The sequence below is a fragment of the Oncorhynchus masou genome, chromosome 31 (assembly GCF_036934945.1).
Source record: "Oncorhynchus masou masou isolate Uvic2021 chromosome 31, UVic_Omas_1.1, whole genome shotgun sequence".
Classification (NCBI taxonomy): Eukaryota; Metazoa; Chordata; class Actinopteri; order Salmoniformes; family Salmonidae; genus Oncorhynchus; species Oncorhynchus masou.
The window spans coordinates 38,163,924-38,183,064 of NC_088242.1; positions in this window are offsets into that span (position 1 = coordinate 38,163,924).

Here is a 19,141-nt window from a genome sequence, read left to right on the forward strand (position 1 = left end):
ACCCTCTCTATCTCTGTCTGTTTACCTACCCTCTCTCTGTCTTTCTCTCTGTGTCACCAAACCTACTATAGTTATTTTCTGGCTCTGAAACATCTGTGTAAGACGTGGATTCAGAGAACGATAGAGCCGTGGGGATTTGAGGGGCTGTGTTTGTATGGTCTGTGGCCATAGAGAGCAGGCTTTTGGCTGCCAGTGCAGTGCTACATTGCATGGGTCTCTGCAAGGCAAGCTTGGCCTCATTTTCCCCCGCCAGTGAGTCCCAAGGCCCCTAAAGATTCCGGGAATTTCCTGTTGCCTAACTTTAATAAACAAACCCACATCTGTATCAGCTAAAGAGAGAAGTTGGAGGAGGGGGAACACAAATAGGGTCCAGATGGGTGTGGAATCTGTAATGGTGGCTGAGTGAATGGGGGATTGAGGTTGACGTAGATGTGAAAGAGAGCGAGAGAGAATAAGTGTGTGTGTGCATGCATGTGTGTTTGTGAGAGAGTTGAGTTGGATCTCCCTGCAATCATTATTCTATGCCTAATCCCCCGTCGCAAGCATATATCCAAGACTTGGCTTCCTGCCCTGAGCTCTGGGTCTGGATTCCCACGCACAAATTTATACCGCTGTCTGTGATTTAAATCAATGTTTATGTGTTAAAGCCGTTTAGAAGAGATTTAGAGATGTTGATTTGGTTCGGTGTTGAAAGTGGAGCCTAGGCATTGTGCCAAAAATCAATGGCTGACCTGTATATGCAAGAAATCAAATGGCTATAACATATACTTTCAACGTTTTACTGAATGACCTTGAATCAAAATGGAAGTGGTTTACAATGTTTTCCTTTTTCCAATGCTATGTTAGTCAATAGTTTTCCATTTTCTATTGCATTATGGTTGCTACAAACAAGCAAGATTTCTGGCTCTCACAGACCTGTAACTTCTTCTTTAAGAGTCTCCTCTGTCTTCCACTTGTTACCTGTATTAATGGCACCTGTTTGAACTTGTTATCAGTATAAAAGACACCTGTCCACAACATCAAAAAAAATACATGTGTTTGCATAATTAATGTCTAAGAAATTGAATTTCCATGTTTCTTATCTGTGCTTGGAATGGAAAACAATTAACCCAAAATAAGCTAGCAGTGTTATTAAAAATCTTATTGAAACATGTTCTCAGAACATTATTTAATTACCTTCAAATAACCTATAATTTCCTTTCTCAGAAAGTTAATAAAACCTCTCAGGAAAACTTTCAGGGAACCATAGTAACATGTTTTCAAAACCTCCCTGCAAATGTAAAATGTACATTCCCAAAACAGGCAAAATGTTCCCTTCCTTTCTCAAAATGTAAAAAAAAACAGTTAAACTGATCAGGAATCATATGGCTTCATTCCCAGAACCAATGGGGAAACAAAAACATACGTTCCCCCAACTTCCAAGGAAACAAATGTGCTAACTGGGTTGGGTTAACACAAAGCTAAGACACTTGTATATACCCCACAAAACATGCCACCAGAGGTCTCTTCACAGTCCAGAACCAAGGCAAACGCACAGTTCCACTGGGCACAGACGTCAATTCAAAGTCTATTCCACGGTGGTTCGACGTAATTTCATTGATTCTTACTAATGTAACGTAGTAGGGGTGGGCAGCCCTGGTCATGGAGTGCCACAGTTACTTAATGTTTTTGATTTAACCAACCTGGAAGACCAGGTGTGTTGAATTTAGTCATTCATTGAACTGATCAATTGGCTCAATTGGAAACGCTTGAATGTAGAAACCTTTGAATGAGTAGTTATGTCCAAACTTTTTACTTTTACAGTAGGTCTAGGGTTGCAAGCGTTGGTTGATCTTAAATGGAATCTACAAGTTAATAATACAGTAAATGTTTTATTTGATTAGACTTAGTCATATTCTTTAACTTAGATTTTTGGTTGTAATGGAGACTTCAATCCAACATATAAATGATCAATGTTTTGACAAACCAGAATTAAAGCCAGACTCAGTGGCACAGATGAAGTAATCCAAGAGGAAGAAACATCTTAAAATATTGATATTTAGTTGCATTGTTAACCAAACACAATTCAATATTACTTTTGTAAGACAGTAAATAGCCTAATGTTAAGGCTATCTTACAAACTAATGTAACAGTATTTATTCAACCTTAAAATGAGTAAAACATTGATGGCCACATATTGAGGTTACTGTTACAATACATGTCTTCTTATGTAATTATAGAAAGCATGCATGTTCAAATCAAATCAAATCAAATTTTATTTGTCCCATACACATGGTTAGCAGATGTTAATGCGAGTGTAGCGCAAATGCTTGTGCTTCTAGTTCCGACAATGCAGTAATAACCAACAAGTAATCTAACTAACAATTCCAAAACTACTGTCTTATACACACAAGTGTAAGGGGATAAAGAATATGTACATAAAGATATATGAATGAGTGATGGTACAGAGCAGCATAGGCAAGATACAGTAGATGGTCTCGAGTACAGTATATACATATGAGATGAGTATGTAAACAAAGTGGCATAGTTAAAGTGGCGAGTGATACATGTATTACATAAAGATGCGGTAGATGATATAGAGTACAGTGTATACGTATACATATGAGATGAATAATGTAAGGTATGTAAACATTATATTAGGTAGCATTGTTTAAAGTGGCTATTGATATATTTTACATCATTTCCCATCAATTCCCATTATTAAAGTGGCTGGAGTTGAGTCAGTGTGTTGGTAGCAGCCACTCAATGTTAGTGGTGGCTGTTTAACAGTCTGATGGCCTTGAGATAGAAGCTGTTTTTCAGTCTCTCGGTCCCAGCTTTGATGCACCTGTACTGACCTCGCCTTCTGGATTATAGCGGGGTGAACAGGCAGTGGCTCGAGTGGTTGTTGTCCTTGATGATCTTTATGGCCTTCCTGTAACATCGGGTGGTGTAGGTGTCCTGGAGGGCAGGTAGTTTGCCCCCGGTGATGCGTTGTGCAGACCTCACTACCCTCTGGAGAGCCTTACGGTTGTGGGCGGAGCAGTTGCCGTACCAGGCGGTGATACAGCCCGCCAGGATGCTCTTGATTGTGCATCTGTAGAGGTTTGTGAGTGCTTTTGGTGACAAGCCGAATTTCTTCAGCCCCCTGAGGTTGAAGAGGCGCTGCTGCGCCTTCTTCACGATGCTGTCTGTGTGGGTGGACCAATTCAGTTTGTCTGTGATGTGTATGCCGAGGAACTTAAAACATACTACCCTCTCCACTACTGTTCCATCGATGTGGATAGTGGGGTGTTCCCTCTGCTGTTTCCTGAAGTCCACAATCATCTCCTTAGTTTTGTTGACGTTGAGTGTGAGGTTATTTCTGACACCACACTCCGAGGGCCCTCACCTCCTCCCTGTAGGCCGTCTCGTCATTGTTGGTAATCAAGCCTACCACTGTTGTGTCGTCCGCAAACTTGATGATTGAGTTGGAGGCGTGTGTGGCCACGCAGTCGTGGGTGAACAGGGAGTACAGGAGAGGGCTCAGAACGCACCCTTGCGGGGCCCCAGTGAGGATCAGCGGGATGGAGATGTTGTTGCCTACCCTCACCACCTGGGGGCGGCCCGTCAGGAAGTCCAGTACCCAGTTGCACAGGGCGGGGTTGAGACCCAGGGTCTCGAGCTTGATGACGAGCTTGGAGGGTACTATGGTGTTAAATGCCGAGCTGTAGTCGATGAACAGCATTCTCACATAGGTATTCCTCTTGTCCAGATGGGTTAGGGCAGTGTGCAGTGTGGTTGAGATTGCATCGTCTGTGGACCTATTTGGGCGGTAAGCAAATTGGAGTGGGTCTAGGGTGTCAGGTAGGGTGGAGGTGATATGGTCCTTGACTAGTCTCTCAAAGCACTTCATGATGACAGAAGTGAGTGCTACGGGGCGGTAGTCGTTTAGCTCAGTTACCTTAGCTTTCTTGGGAACAGGAACAATGGTGGCCCTCTTGAAGCATGTGGGAACAGCAGACTGGTATAGGGATTGATTGAATATGTCCGTAAACACACCAGCCAGCTGGTCTGTGCGTGCTCTGAGGGCGCGGCTGGGGATGCCGTCTGGGCCTGCAGCCTTGCGAGGGTTAACACGTTTAAATGTTTTACTCACCTCGGCTGCAGTGAAGGAGAGTCCGCATGTTTTCGTTGCAGGCCGTGTCAGTGGCACTGTATTGTCCTCAAATCAGGCAAAAACTTATTTAGTCTGCCTGGGAGCAAGACATCCTGGTCCGTGACGGGGCTGGTTTTCTTTTTGTAATCCGTGATTGACTGTAGACCCTGCCACATACCTCTTGTGTCTGAGCCGTTGAATTGAGATTCTACTTTGTCTCTATACTGATGCTTAGCTTGTTTGATTGCCTTGCAGAGGGAATAGCTGCACTGTTTGTATTCGGTCATGTTTCCGGTCACCTTGCCCTGATTAAAATCAGTGGTTCGCGCTTTCAGTTTCACGCGAATGCTGCCATCAATCCACGGTTTCTGGTTTGGGAATTTTTTAATCGTTGCTATGGGAATGACATCTTCAACGCACGTTCTAATGAACTCGCACACCGAATCAGCGTATTCGTCAATGTTGTTGTCTGACGCAATACGAAACATATTCCAGTCCACGTGTGGAATCAGATTGGTCGGACCAGCGTTGGACAGACCTTAGCGTGGGAGATTCTTGTTTTAGTTTCTGTCTGTAGGCAGGGATCAACAAAATGGAGTTGTGGTCAGCAGGGTCGCAGGTCTGTTGAAATATTCACAATTGCTATAATAATTTGCGCAGAATCCAAATGTCATTGATGACTTGCACCATGCAGACAAATGATGAAATCGCCCTCTAGTGGCATTGTGACAGCTTTGTTGCTTGAATCAGATTGCCACTTTAATTAAAGGATGACATTGTAATTGCATATCACTATTTATTCAATTGTGAAATATGATCAATTTAAAGTAATAATAATAATTTTGAGTATTTTGTCTTTACATTTCTATTGTATTATACAATATTTCCATGTGCAAAGCTGTATTGTAGTCTCCTTGACTAATTTCCTCACTATAATAAAGCAGTTGAACACAGGAAACATGAGGGAGATTAAATCACTTACAGACACAGAGCTGAAACTGAAGATGCAGAATTTAGTCTGTAAATGTTCACCCCAAAGGGACAGCATCATGCTGTCACACAAAATTTGTCATGAGACATCATAATGATCATTTTTTTCATTTAACTTTTTTAACTGATGATTATGATGCCGTGTTCTAGATAAGTCCCATTTTGTATGTCAGATACAACAAGTTTTTTGTCAGTTCAGTTTCTTAATTTGTTCCAAAAACTGGTTTAGTCGAAAAGACACTTCAGACTGGTTCGGCCCATGACTCTATCTGGAGGAGATGAGACTGAATGTGACATGACATGATGGCACATAACAGTCAGGTTTCTAGAGCTGCTGGACCAAGTAGAGAAGATGGTGTCAGGAAACATAGAGAGCTTCTACAGCAGGCAGACCTTCCAGGAGGCAGAGGCCCAGGTCAGAGAGTTGTTTGAAGGTGGACAGAACAAAAATATTCTTGGTAATAGTAGTTGATCAGAGCAGTTAAAATACGAGAGCACCGCAAATGAGTGGGGAAAAAGGCTGAAGATATAACTTTGTTGACTGGGCTCTATATTAAAGGCCCAGTGCAGTCAAAAAACAGATTTTTCTGAGTTTTACATAATTATTTTTCAACACTATGGGTTTGGAATAATACTGTGAAATTGTGAAGCTTATGATAATGCCCTTTTAGTGTAAGAGAAATTGTTCTTGCTAAGAATATATTTTTGTTTGTTTTTGACCATTTTAATTGAAAACAATCACAGTGAGTTACTTAATTGTTACTCAGAAATCATTTGATATTGAGATACAAATGCCTGCATATTTATTATAATAATTAGGTTTGTCCCATTTCACACGTGTGGACTGGAAATGTTGTTTTTTTTGCATATCCCGCTCCCCTTGAGACACCCTCGGTGAGTAGGGTCACGGCCAGGGATCAGCCATCATTGACAGCGACCCTGGAGCAATTAGGGTTAAGTGCGTTGCTCAAGGGCACATTGCCAGATTTTTTTTTCACCTAGTCGGCTCAGGGATTTGAAGCAGTGACTTTTCGGTTACTGGCCCTGCACTTTTACTCTTAACCACTAGTCTATTTGACCATCAGGTGGGAGTGTTGTCTGGTTCTCAACATGTATTCTACAAACTGCGAAGGGAAACGGAGAAAGTAGTCAGAGCAATTTAATGAAAAGGTAGAAATGGAATTAGGCTGAAGTAAATTAGAGATGGGAGGGGAAGGTTCAGATGGCCCTACTGTGAATTTAATTAAAATCACTGATTGATCTATACTAAATGATAGATAATTGTATTAATTGGTATTAATAGATCATTTCATTAATATTGCCTACTTTCAACTTTGATAACTGTTTTCCAACAGAGAACTTTGTCAACCTTTGACTTCATCTTCAGTAATAAAGGATGAATCATTCAGATATTGTATTAGTCGTTTTATTTTACAAGCACACAGTGATCATAACCGTCAGTCATCAACTGAAATGCAAAAAGAAAGACATGAAAAAAGAAATAAAATTCAATTCCTACACTCACTGCTGTTTTTCAGAACTTTGATGTACGAGCTAATGTTGCTTTCTAGTGATGAAACTACCATATAGCTTATGTATTTAGCTCAGTGGAGGCTCCTCAGAGGAGGAAGGGAGGACCATCCTCACTGAATTTCATAAAAATACAAATAGGGAAACTAAAAAAGTAATCCTTTTTAGATTAAACTGTAATGAATATATTCACGTCACCAAATAATTGATTAACACACTGTTTTGCTATGAAGGTCTACAGTACCCTCAGCAGCACTCTTTCGGGTAGAACCATGGTGTAGCCGGAGGAGAGCTAGCTTCTGACCTCCTCTGGGTACATTGACTTCAATACAAACCTAGGAGGCTTATGGTTCTCACCCCCTTCCATAGACTTGTACAGTAATTATGACAACTTCCAAAGAATGAATCTAGTATTGAAAGCATAAGCTAAAGCTAGCTAGCACTGCAATTCATAAAAAGTGGCAAGTAGTTGACTGAATGAGAGAGAAACAGTTTGAACAAATTAACTTCTTCCAAAGTTCAGGAGAAGCAAGAGACAGAGAGAGGGAGAGAGAGCTATATTTGGTTGTATTTCTTGAAAACTTTCACTTAGCTAGTGATTGCAGTTAGCTAGTTTAGCCTACTCAATCATCCGGCTCAAACAGAGAGGATGCTATGTTAGCTAGCTGGCTATAGCTATCCAACACTGGAACTCTTCCATGTCAAGATAAGCTTTTGGTTTTTAAATGTATTGCCACCGGGGCCCGCTGGTGTAACTGCTTAACTGCTTTCTGACCGTACTGCATGATTGCTGCGGGTTATCAAACGGGTTAGATTTAGTAGCTACAGTATGTTGACTATGACATGCCAATGATGTAGGCTGTGTGTAGTAGTTAGCCGTCATGATATGAAGGTTTGGCTTGGAAAGGTTTTTTCATCTGGTCACAGACATGTTTTGTTGTGCACTGAAATCCACAAGCGAAGGGAAAAGGTGAGAGGAGGAGAGTGAGTAGATAGTTGTGAGAAGGAATTATATATACAGTGCATTCGGAAAGTTTTCAGACCCCTTCACTTTTCCACATTTTGTTACGTTTCAGCCTTATTCTAAAATGTATTAAATTGTTTTTTTCACATGTCAATCTACACACAGCACCCCATAATGACATAGCAAAAATGTTTTTTTTTAGACATTTTTGTTAATTTATTTTAAATAAAAAAACTGAAATATCACAATCACATAAGAATTCAGACCCTTTACTCAGTACTTTGTTGAAGCACCTTTGTCAGCGATTACAGCCTTGAGTCTTGTGTATGTCCCGAAGCCACTCCTAGGTTGTCTTTGCTGTGAGATTAGGGTCATTGTCCTGTTGGAAGGGGAACCTTCGCCCCAGTCTGAGGTCCTGAGTGCTTTGAAGCAGGTTTTCATCAAGGATCTCTCTGTACTTTACTCCGTTCATCTTTCCCTCGTTCCTGACTAGTCTCCCAGTCCCTGCCACTGAAAAACATCCACACAGTGTGATGCTGCCACCACCATGCTTTAACGTAGGGATGGTGCCAGGTTTCCTCCAGACGTGACGCTTGGCATTCAGGCATTCAGGAGTTCAATCTTGGTTCATCAGACCAAGTATCTTGGCTGTCATGTGCCTTTTACTGAGGAGTGGCTTCGGTCTGGCCACTCAACCATAAAGGCCTGATTGGTAGAGTGCTGCAGAAAGGATTGTCCTTCTGGAAGCTTCTCCAATCTCCTCAGAGGAATTTCAGAGCTCTATCAGAGTGACCCTTGGGTTCTTGGTTACCTCCCTGACCAAGGTCCTTCTCCCCCGATTGCTCAGTTTGGTCAGGCAGCCAGCTCTAGGAAGAGACTTGGTGGTTCCAAACGTCTTCCATTTAAGAATGATGGAGGCCACTGTGTTCTTGGGGATTTTCAATGCTGCAAAAATGTTTTGGTACCCTTCCCCAGATCTGTGTCTCGACACAATCCCGTCTCCGAGCTCTACGGACAATTCCTTCGACCTCATGGCTTGGTTTTTGCTCTGACATGCTCTGTCAATTTTGGGACCTTATATAGACAGGTGTGTGCCTTTCCAAATCACCTGCGCTCAATTTCAAGTCTCATAGCAAAGGTTCTTGTGTAAAGAAGGTGTTTACAATTTTCGCTTTGTCATTATGGGGTATTGTGTGTAGATTGTTTAAATGTAATACATTTTAGAATAAGGCAGTAACGTAACAAAATGTGGAAAAAGTCAAGGGGTCTGAATACTTTCTCGAATGCACTAAAAAAAGATCATCCTTCCTACGACAGTGTAGCCTAGTGTTTGAGCGTTGGACTAGTAACTGAAAGGTTGCAAGTTCAAATCCACAAGCTGACAAGGTACAAATCTGTCGTTCTGCCCCTGAACAAGGCAGTTAACCCACTGTTCCTAAGCTGTCATTGAAAATAAGAAGTTCTTCTTAATTGACTTGCCTGGTTAAATAAAGGTAAAATATTAAACAGCACCAACCACCACTGATTTAGCTTGCAGTAAAACAGCTTACATTGTTAGAAATGGTATTTCACCAAATAAATATTTCTTTGGATGAATGTTTCCATACATTATCACCACAGGGTGATGCTCACGCCACTTGTTCCCTCTATAAAGAGCCCGTAGAAATCCAGCCTTGAGAAAAAATGCAAGGAATGGTTGTAAAGCTTATATCAATTTCACGAGCTAGGGAGAAGAAAGCGTGCTGACTATGAATGATCACCCCGGTGAGAATAATGTCATTAAATGTTATCCAGACACACACAGCCGTGAATACGGTCCCTCTGAGGGTGAGATGAGAATCCCGAACCAGACAACCCCAGGCCCTCCGAGAATGTAGGCCCTCTGAGAATTGATGACATAGACAGTGTTATTTTGAACGAGGAACAAATGAATACTCCTTTTAAATCCATTTAACAGTGAAAGGCACCTTGCATTTGTTTGTTCCACAACCTTGACACAGTTCATTCCGTCGCCATAGTTGGCATACCAACAGTGCAATATCAACCTGCCCTGTTACAATTTGACATGATCAGAGTTTTGTGAATGTTTCAGTAACACTTCCTCAGCCTAATTGGAATGGTGGAATCTGTAACAATAACAGTTAGGAGTGACTCAACACCATAACAGAAAAAGAGCTAGAGAGGGATGCAAAAAAAAAGACCGAGGAATGGAAAGAGTGGGGGAGCTATAGAATGGGAGAGGAGGGAGAAGAGGAAGAGTCATATCATGCACATCGCCTCAATCCCCCTTTTAGGGGTCATACCATTGCCAACTGTGGTGTGGACAGAGGGGGAATGGGAAGTGGGATTTTGTCAGTAATGTATTTCACTCCCAGGACCCCTGGGAAAAAGTGTGTGTGTGTGTGTGGGAGGGAGGGGTGGGGGGGGGGGGTGTACAGGCTGGGTCGGTGCCAACATAGTCACTGTGCCAAAGAGGGGATGATACTCTCTCACCAGCAGATCTGTGGGAAAATCAAAACCAGGTGGCCTGCTACGGGTGAGCCAACAAAGACAAAGGGCTAAGTACTGTACTGTGCTGCTGAGGCCTCCGCAAACAAGCAGCACTTTACTGTATAGGCAGTAAGGAAATTAAAAGAGAAAAAAGAACTGGAGGTTTTTATTAAAAGATAAGACCGAGAGTTATCTTTTTGCTGTGTTGACGGAAAGAGAATGTATCAGGCTTCTGCAGTAGAGTTGGAGATAATGAAAGACGTTATATAAAACCAGTTGGCTCACAAAATATTTGATATACAGTAGATTGACAAATAACCCCCTAATTCCATTGGGTTGAAGACAATTCTATCCTTTATTTTTGGATTATAATTTCCATGGCATCAAATGAAGATGATGTAAGATGCTGGTCCATACATTTGTGAGCTCATATGAACATAAATAGCACCTACTGTATCTTTACTAGTGAACCATCTCTACTCGAATTAATCCAACACTAATAACTTGCAGCAAAATACAGTATGTATATTAATGTAGACCTCTATAGGCTAAATATGCTAACTGGATGCTAAGGAGACAGACTGGCCAGGGACAACTCTAGTGGGAAAAGTGTTGATGAATGTGTCCTTCTGAGGATAGGAAGCAGGGTGTAGTGTATCGCTGGAAAGGAAGTACCTCACACGGACCGATGGTGGGCCGCCGGGGCACTTGTAAAAGAGGCTTTTTGTTTTAGGGGGCTAACGCCTAATTGATACTGGCTTAATGAGAACAGGGCTCTGTGTGTGTGTGTGTGTGTGTGTGTGTGTGTGTGTGTGTGTGTGTGTGTGTGTGTGTGTGTGTGTGTGTGTGTGTGTGTGTGTGTGTGTGTGTGTGTGTGTGTGTGTGTGTGTGTGTGTGTGTGTGTGTGTGTGTGTGTGGGTGTGTGTGGGTGCTTGCTTGCTTGGTGGTGTGTGTGAGCTGTGGCCTGGACGCTCATATCATAATTGGAACGGACAAGCCTTGTGTGGAGAGGGAAGGGGTTTGTGGGAACTCCATGAAAAAAGAAAGAATGGGAGTGTGGAAAAAAAGGTGACAATGGAGAGGAGGAATGTAGCAGAGGCGGTGAGAGATAAATTCTGTGTGATAATGAATGGAAAAATTGCAAGTTCATGAGAAATCGGAGAAGGACAAGGTCAGAGTGAACGACGAGTTCAATGAAAGCATTCTCTTGGACCTTTACCAAATACATATTAATCACATGAATATTAGACAATCTAAATTAAAACAAAATCTATAACTCTGGCTTATAGTTTTCTTATGTTTGTACTGTTTATCACTTATGATCCTCATAAAATTGTAGTCTCACTTAGTGTGATAATTCAGTAATGCCATATTATCACTTTGAATTGGTTCATTTTCACAAGTCAACCTCTTGCTCTCAGTCAGAAATAAGATAAACTAAACTTTTCTTCTCTCCCATGTTTCAGCCCTGAAGTTTGAGCCATTCATGTGAGACTCTCCAACACCCCTCAGAGCCTTTTACTGTGAACTAGAGAGGGAGCGAAAGGGAGGGGAGAACAGAGGAGCTGGTGCACTCCAGCAAGCCTGAGAGAATTAAGCATGAAAGCTGTAGAGAAAAACATGAGAAGCAAGGGAAAGGGAAAATAAAGGGGTTAGAAGAAGGAGGGAGGGGGGTCTGCAGTATTATAGCATGATGGAGGGGAAGAATTAATAGAGACAATAAAGAGAGATGGGACGAAAGAGAAGTGCATGACCGATAGACAAGGATAGATGAGTTTGACAGCAATTAAGAAGCACTACTAAGAGGAAGCGAGGGAGAAGATTGACGAGAATATACAGTAGGGTGAGAAATAAAGAGACAGTAGGAGAATTACAGTGAAGATGAGGGAACAGAGATGGTGAGAAAGAAAGACTAGAGAGGGATGGAGTTTGATAAATAGGAACGAAAGTGAGAGGGAGAGAATGAGGCAGAGGGGCACTGAAAAAGAGTGATGGAGTGGGAGAGTGAGAGAGAGGGCGAGAAGGAGAGGGGGACAGGCAGCCACCCCGCACGGCGTTCCCACACTTTGCCCTGTTCCCACAGTGGCCCGGCTAATCCCTGTCTTAATTGGGAGAGAATTCCAGCGCACACGTTTCCCTGGAATGAGAGCAGACGGATGGACGGGGAAGGCTAGAAGAACGGGCGCGAACTAACACATGGGAGATACAGCAGGCCAGAGCCGGTTGGTCAGACATGTATGAGTGCACTCTGTTAGAATAACATGCCACCGCACAGTCAACACATTTCATGGTCAAATGGCAGTGGCTGGTCACAGTTTCTCTCCCCCTTACCCTCTCATCTCCTGGGATTCTAACTTTAAAAGCACTGACTCCATTATTACTCTAAAAGTACAGATTCCACTCAATGTAACTCCTCATATTCCATCTACTCAGTTGATGAGCTATTAATATATTGCAGTTCAAATGTAGCGACATGAATAAATGCATCAGGTTGTTTTCCAAATCATTTTATAAAATAATATAATGCATATCACGTATCAAATAGTTATATCATGGTTCACATGGCAAAAAGTTGGTGATAAACTATGCTGTTGACTTATCCCTTAGGGAAAAATATTGCTGTCAGAGTGCAGTATGACTGGGGTGCATTGCAGTATAACTGCAGTTATTCTGCAATTGCTGCGTCCAAAATACCACAGTCGACTGCAGTTACTGCACTTATACTGCAATCTTTTGTTGTAAGGTATCTAGTCCTGAGGCCCTACAGCAAAAACATAAAGAGAAGAGGGGGAGATACTGGCAGGTAAAGAGACAACAACAAAAACAAACATGATTGGCAGTTTTGTTCTTGCCCCCTTCCTTGCCCCCTCCCACAGGAGGTAAAAAAAGGAAGGCTTTGCTTTAGTATTTATAGGATTAAAGAGGGAAACATAGGAATGAGTTGCAGAACTAGAGAAAGAGAGAGAGGGAGTTTTGAGAGGGTTGAACGTTCTCTCAGGGTAGTTTCTATCCTTGTGTGTGAAAACCACAATCTTGGTGGTTAATTGCCGGGTTTTAGAGCAGAGCAGGTGGCTCCTCTTCCTGTTCGGGCGGCGCTCGGCGGTCGTCGTCACCGGTCTACTAGCTGCCACCGATCCCCTTTTCCTTTTCTGTTAGTTTTGTCTTATTAATTACACCTGTTTCTTGTTTAGGTTTTGGTTAGTGCTATTTAAGCTGGTTATGCCCGCCTGCTTTTGTGCGGGCTTGTTCCTCTGTTCATTGTTGTGGTTGTGCTATTTTCTTGTTTTCGCCGGACTGTTTGGGTCCTGTTTCTGGGCCGGTCATTTGTATGTGCCTGGTGTTTTGGCGTGACCATTTTCTGTGCGGAATAAACACATTGTCCTTTACCCTCTGCTCTCTGCGCCTGACTCCGCACCCACTACTCCTAGAAGTGCGTAACAGCAGGGCCATTTGTGTTTTTCGTGGAGTGGATACTGGATAGATTCTCAGCCTGGGGCTTACCAGTGGCCTGGGCTGACAAAAAAAAAAAAACAAGGACATGAGAGTGTGACATGTTTTGGCCTTGTGGAGTAACATATGTGGAAACAATTTTTGCAGAATTATGATATAATTTTAATACTATTTATAAATATTTTAACTATTTGTGATAAAGCCCGAAAATGCTGAATGTATTGTTATGTGCTTAAAATGTATTTCCGTCTTTCTGTCCATTTGTATTCTCTCGTGGACAGATACATGTAACATTAATGGTAGTAGCATCTTGCGTTAGTGTCACGTTCTGACCTTTATTGCTTTGTTTTGTCTTTATTTAGTATGGTCAGGGCGTGAGTTGGGGTGGGCAGTCTATGTTTGTTTTTCTATGTTTGGTTTCTGTTTCGGCCTAGTATGGTGCTCAATCAGAGGCAGGTGTCGTTAGTTGTCTCTGATTGAGAATCATACTTGGGTTTCACTGTTGGTTTGTGGGTGTTTGTTTCCGTGTCAGTGTTTGTCGTCACACGGTATTGTTTTGGTTTCGTTTCTCCACGGTTCTTTTGTTATTTTTGTATTCAGTGTTCAGTGCTTTCTTTGATTAAAGTTATGGACACTTACCACGCTGCATCTTGGTCCGATCCTTACTCCTATTCAGACGAAGAGGAGATCTACCGTTACAGTTAGTACCTTTCACTTAACATCTCCCCCCAGTACTTAATTTAGCATTTGACTCAATTATGCAAGCTTTTATTTCTGGGTTACCGAGATTAGATACTAATGACACAAAGTTTAGGATCATTAAAAAAGAAGGATGACTGATGTACTGATCATTTTAGCTATGTGTACTGCACAGCACAAGCAACTAATAGATGCATAAAACAAACAACTAAAACCAGATCTATTCTTGAGATCCCCACCTAAAACAGCTTTGCTGCCCTTTGTATGACCATATGAAGGTGTTGCTAGGAATAGTGTCATGACGTGACTATCATTAATGCAATGACTTATCTTATCAAATCAATTAACTATGTTTAATTGATTACGTGATTAAATGAATCATGTAACAATTAACTCAGTAACTTGGGGCAGCACGGGAACATGTATTTAATGAGTTACTATCTCACAAATTAAACTATTATAAGATATATTCATATCTATAGATAAGTCACAAATTAATGTATTTTTTTCCTCATACCACTCTCATTCTGAACGTCGTAATATTCTATACATCTGCACGAACCCTAATCTACATGTTGACTCAGCTTACACACATTAGCTTAATTATTTATTTACTAACTAACAAAATAATTTCACAGAAATACATAAACACACACACAGAATAGGTTGAATTGATTACTAATGTAATGCAATGAAAAGTCCCTAGTGGACTAACCCAATATGACGGCTGGTTGCACAATGAAAGGGCTGTGGAAAGAAAGAGCAGGAGAAGGAGAGCCAAAGGAATTCAACTAGCGTACATACAGTTGAATAATACGCTCATCGTAAACATGGATATTTAGCACCCCAACAACCGTTCATTCGGATTTAGAAATGCAATGTACATATTTACACTTATGTTTTTTATCTCTCTCTATTGAAATCGCCCAATCCGTCTGTGACGAATAGTTTGACAGAAAGTCTCTAATTGTGTAAGTCTCTGGTTGCCCATTAGACGTCACAATGTCCTTAGTTGTTGTAGTAGTAGCTTTCTTTGTTCTGGAAGTGCTCGTTAGACTGGATACATCAGACATTCCAATGGTCCTCGTCTTAATCTTCTTCATTCTTCATTCATTGAGTTTCAGAGGGTCTAGTAGTTTTAAACCATTTTACATGTCAGTAGCAACCTGTCACTGGTCTGTCTTTGAATTGAAATCATTTTAACGTGTAGCCACCGCTACATGTTTTCTGGTCTAACATATTAGTTCCTTAGGAGTCCTTAATAAGCACTCTTGCAAAAGGGGCGTTCCATCCTTTTGGCATAATGTCTGTGCTCACATGGGTGTGGTTACTGACTGAGTAAAACTTTACATGAAAAACAATTCTCATTTAGAAGGCTAAAATCACAAATAGTTTCATATTTAATCATATACATTTTACAACATTTAGATGTAAATCTGATAACTGGGACATATACATTTGTAGAGTTACAGTTATTTAGTTATACCATCCTTAATGATATCACAAAACAACAACTGATTTGACATGATTATTGTTTGGAGCCCCACCAACCATTTCCCACAATATTTATGTTAGAAATATAGTTTCAATGTCCAACCTTTTGATGTTAAGATTTTGGGACAGAGTCTCACTGTACAAAGATTTTTGACTTTCCATACTGCAGTGCACGAGAGAGGAAGTCCTAGACCTGGGTCCCACTTCCCCCCTTTCCTCATAACAATAGCATCATAAACTCCCTATACAATACACACTTATTCATTTCATGTATTCATTGCTTATGAAGCAGAGCAAGAGCAAAACAATAATGCAAAACTACTATACCACTTAGCATATATGCACATAACTCTCATATTAGCACAGAAACCAATAATACGGCAACTCCTATTTTCCTATTGTTACAAAAAAAGGCAATCATTCAAAAGCATAGTTCTCAGTATGTATGGACCTCATAACTAGTCCCATGTTTCTCCCTGGCTCTCTCCCTCTCTCAAGCCTCCTTCCATGTGATTGTGATTCCACACACTGTGACACACTGAAAGGCTGCTTTAGGCTGCTTAAGGCTGCTTAAAGACCCTGTGTCTCTGATGTGAGTGCTGAACGCTCCCACTCTCCCAGGCCTTTTTGACCCCCCTCCTGTAGGTTACAGCCCAAAGCTCAGGTCCTGGACTAAGCAGCTGTGGCCTGTTGAGATGGGATGGTGGGTGGGGGAGTGCCACAGCCCTGGGAGGGGGTCGCAATTCACTCTCCTTGTCACTACATTACAATGCCGGTTTTTGGCGGGAAACATACCCAAAGCGCTCAAGACACTGGCCTGCCCCAACTTGTGTGTCTTTAGAAACTTTGGAACCCCCTCCACAAGAACTGTCTTTCTCTATCTCCTGCCTCCACAAACACTCACACACACCATGTCCACCATTGTCTTGATTGATTTTCGGTTCCCTTTTTGCCGCGGATTATAGCCATCTGCAGACTCTTGAGGAACACAAGTGGCTCCTTGGTCTCCCTCCACCACCCAGTACTTCAGAAAGATAACACGGCCAGATAAACATGCTAATGGCCCAACTTCCCTCACTCTGCATTGAGAGAGAGAGAGAGAGAGAGAGAGAGAGAGAGAGAGAGAGAGAGAGTTTTTATCACTTCAACAAGACATTGTACAACTGGCAGTAACAAGCTGAATTGCAAGCGCATGGGTCATTGGGAAAATATTACACTAAAGCACAATAAGCAAAAGGAAGGTCATAACCAATTAATTAAATAGATGAAAGTAGCTAGTAATGCTCATCATCTGTGGGAAGTTGGCTCGAGTGGAGCTGTTAGGCAGGGCTTGAGGCGAGTTGTTGGGCAGTCGGCTTGAGCAGATTGGTCATCGATAGTACGGCCAAGAGAAACAGTCAGTCTGACAGACAGGTGCTCAGGGCTCTTCATCAGGGCACCTTGATGTAGTACCCTAAAAATTGTCAAAGACTCCAGCCACCTTAGTCATAGACTGTTCTCACTGCTACCGCACGACAAGCAGTACCGGAGTGCCAAGTCGAGATCCAAAAGGCTTCTTAACAGCATCTACCCCCTAACCATAAGACTCCTGAACAGCTAATCAAAATACCTCCCAGACACCTCTTTTATGCTGCTCCTGCTCTCTGTTTATAATCTATGCATAGTCCCTTTAACTCTACCTACATGTACATATTACCTCAATTACCTTAACTAACCGGTGCCCCTGCACATTGACTCTGTACCGGTACCCCTGTATATAGCCTCGCTTGTTATTTTACTGCTGCTGTTTAATTATTTTTTTACTTTTATTTTCAGTCTTTTTACTTAAGACTTATTTTACATGTTTTTCTTAACTTCTTAAAGCAATGTTGGTTAAGGGCTTGTAAGTAAGCATTTCACTGTAAGGTTGTTTTATTCGGTGCATGTGACAAATAACATTTGATTTGATTTGAGTAGACACTCCTCTATTGGTCTCTTGTCCTCCATGGTCTAAGCGTAGCACCCACCTAGGTGAAGCCTCGGCAGCTGAAGCACCAAACCACACCACCCATCAACAGTGGTTCAGAAAAGTCCCCAGGAGCCTCATCAGCCATCACATCTCCACACATAGTCATGTGAAACAAAAAAACAGATCCTTTTCCTCTGTGAAATTTTTATCAAAACACATTAGCTGGCTAGTAAGCTAACAAGCCCAACAAACAGACCTGCCATCATTGTCCTGCAACTTAATGAGTCAAGATCGCAGGTTGTGTGTGGTCAAAACTCAGACATATAAACATGTTAAAGTTTAATAAAAAATGCAACAAAAATCTAATAATATTGTACAAAAGATACAGGAGCTCTAAGCCACAGCTCTGTCTTGACCTGAGACCTCTCAACTGCCCTCTCAAGTGACATACTTGAATACTTCACTCAGGGTGTTAAGTGCCTACAAACGAAGGCAGGTGCAGGAATCAGGAGCAGGAGAGCAATGAAATCCAAGTGGCAAATAGTTTATTGAGCAGTCCCAACTCAACTACAACATGGGACTGAAACACGCCCAAACGAGGTTGCCACACACACAGGGAATAAAGCACTACACATGGAGGAGAAACCTCTACTCCTAAACTCAACACCAAACAGCACAACTACCGTGAGAAAAGAAACCCTGTGGTGCAGACACACACCCTTCAATAACGTAACCACAGAAAACAATCCCGCACAAAGACTAGCAGGCAGCCCACCGAAATCAACTAACAAGACACAGGTGTAAACAATACAGACAGACACAAACAAAAAGGAAAAATGGATCGGTGGCAGCTAGTAGGCTGGAGATGACGACCGCCGAGTTTGAAACATATCTCATTATGTCTTCATTTGGTAAGCCTACAATTGCATTAGCTTGTTGGTGGTTACTATTGGGTGTTTTCAGATTGTCCTTGGAAACTATGCACTGTACAAACAGGTGTTTGGGGTTACATCACCACAAATGGCTGTTCAGAACTGGTCTGGGAATCAGACGTTGTCAGCTGGGATGCATGGGTCTGGTGTGGTCATGGTCTTAAACCCCACTCTCAGCTGGTGCTGAGTTGACTGAGGAGCAGCAGAGTGCATGGATAGACTGGGCAGTGAGTACTGAGAGTCAGGGCACTTGCTGACAACTGAGAGTTGTTGGGGCATTATCCACAAGTGTTGTGTTCCGTAGGCAGAACAAGTAATGAAATTGAGTGAAATGAGACGCTACAATGTACTGGGGGCATTGCACAGCCCAAAAGGCATGTCATTGAATTCAAAGGATGTCTTTGTCGTACCTGAATGACTTAGTCCTATTGAAAACACTTATTTTATTTTTGTCTTGCAAAATGTTTTGCTACGTGAGTGACCTACTGAACACTACCCTGGATTCAGCAGGCAGTATCATTGTCTTG